The following is a 2,481-nucleotide window of genomic DNA, read 5'->3' as shown; positions in this document are numbered from 1 at the left end:
TTATTATAGCTTTGTAGTATAGTTTAAAGTCAGGTAGAGTAATGCCCCCAGCTTTATTTTTTTTTTGCTCAGCATTGCTTTGGCTATTCGTGGTCTTTTGTTATTCCATACAAATGTCTGTATAGTTCTTTCCATTTCTGAGAGAAATGTCACTGGAAGTTTGATGGGGATTGCATTGAATTTGTATATCACTTTGGGTAATATGGCCATTTTCACTATATTGATTCTTCCAATACAAGAGCATGGGATGTCTTTCCATCTTCTTGTATCCTCTCTAATTTCTCTCAGAAGTGGTTTGTAGTTCTCATTATAGAGATTTTTCACATGCTTGGTTAGCTCTATTCCTAAGTATTTTATTTTTTTGGTGGCTATTTTAAATGGGCAGGCTTTGACTTCAAGATGGCGATGGGTCTGGAGCGGCCATGCCAGGAGACAGCGCAACCCTGAGAAGTGTGCGCTGTGATACCAGAGTACTATTTGCATTTCCAAGAGCAACAAAAAACGAATAAATCTTTGAACAACTAACCTACAACGAAAAACAAGCAACTACAGGTTCAAGGTTTTAGGGCTGTCACAAAAGAAGACTCCTCAGAGTGCCCAAGCCATGCTGCGGGTTCAAGCGAGCAGCCCAAGACAACAAAGGCCAAGTAAGCCAGCAGAGATGACACAGAAACGGAGTGGAAGGCACCGGCAAGCTCTGTGAGTCACCCCCAGTCCAGCCCCACTGAGCCCCACTTGCGGGGCAGAAGCCCGACTGGTCCCCGCCCGCCTGGCTCCCACCTACCACACCAGGCTAGGTGCCCACAACAGTGCTGCCTCTATTTTCTTGGGTGGGGGCAGAGATGGCCGGCTCAGATCAGGCAGGCCAGCCATCTTTGCTTGGCACGGCTCCTCACTGAGAACCCCTAACTGATTTCTGGTTGGGAGAGGGGAGCCCGGAGCGCTCTGGAGCTAGATTGAAGCTACCGGAGAGCTCTCCCGGAGCGCGCCAGGGTCGACCCGTGCTGGGGGGAGTCAAAGAGGAACTATGTGCTGTGGGACCCTCCCCGAGGAGCTCACACCCTGCAGTTGGAGAGACTAGATACCTGAAACTCTTCCTGGGCAGGGCGGGGCAGGGCACAGCTTTGATGTCTCAGCTGATAGATGAGGATTGCAGAAGACACGCCTCAACCCTGTTCTGAGTGCACAGAGTGGGGAGGGGTCTGGCAAAAGGAGGCGGAGTCTTGGAAAAAAAAATAATTACACACCCTGCGGGACCCCTTCGCAAGGCTCAACAGCTCCACCTAGTGCACACAGAGTGGGAAAACACCCCATTAGCAAGGTGCGGAACACACATACCTTACAGGACTGGCAGGGCGGTATCCAGCAACTTAGTAGAGTTCAAACTGACCAGAGAGGAGACTTCCCGCAGAGGTCCAAGACCCAAGTGAAACTCCCTGCCAAAATGAACAAACACTCAAAAGGAGATACCAGAAATGCAAAAAACCAAGAAAGTACACCACCAAAAGTTAATAAATCTCAAACTCTAGATCATATAGAACAAGAGGCCCTTGAAATGAATGACAGGGAATGTCGAGTGATAATCCTAAAGAGACTGAATGAGATACAAGAAAACACAGCTAGACAGCATGATGAAACCAAGAAAAACATACAGGACCGGAAAGAGGAAATGTACAAGGAAATCACCGTCATAAAAAAAAATGTAGCAGAACTTGCCGAACTGAAGAAGTTATTCAGCGAAATAAAAAACACAATGGAGAGTTTAACCAACAGGCTTGCAGAATTTGAAGAGAGAACCTCTGAACGTGAAGATGGGCGGCTTGAAATAACAGGTAGACAAAAAAAAATTATCAAAGATGTTGAAGAAAATCTGAGAGAGATATTAGACAACCTTCAGCGCTCAAATATCCGAGTCATGGGTATTCCAGAAGGGGAGGAAAAAGGAGAATGTATTGAAAACATATTCAACAAAATAGTGGCAGAAAACTTCCAGGAATAGGAAAAAATCACAGATCTTCAGATCCAGGAAGCTCAATGATCCCCAAACGTATTCAACCCAAAAAGGGCTTGGCCAAGACATATTATAGTCAAAATGGCAAAACTCAAGGACAAAGAGTGAATCTTGAAAGCTGCAAGGGAGAAGCTTCAATTCACTTATAAGGGAGCTCCAATCAGGTTAACGTCAGANACACGACCACCCTTACAAGAAATTCTCAAGGGAGTACTGGGATTGGATCCTGAAAGATAACAACCACTGCCATAACAATCCAAGTAAAATAAAAACCCACTACTATAATGAAAATGACAATCATGAATAGAAAACAAACGAATAAAATCACTAGCTGCAACCTAAGGAACCAACAAACACAGAAAACAAACAGCAAAACAGAAAGCAAGCAACAAAAGACACCTAAGACAATTAAACAACCAATAAAATGCTAGGAATAAATCAACACCTCTCAATAACAACTCTTAATGTAA

This window comes from Galeopterus variegatus, unplaced genomic scaffold (genome assembly GCF_000696425.1).
Source record: "Galeopterus variegatus unplaced genomic scaffold, G_variegatus-3.0.2 Scaffold10378, whole genome shotgun sequence".
Classification (NCBI taxonomy): Eukaryota; Metazoa; Chordata; class Mammalia; order Dermoptera; family Cynocephalidae; genus Galeopterus; species Galeopterus variegatus.
The sequence above is the reverse complement of the archived record's forward strand: the minus strand, read 5'-3'. Positions refer to the sequence as shown.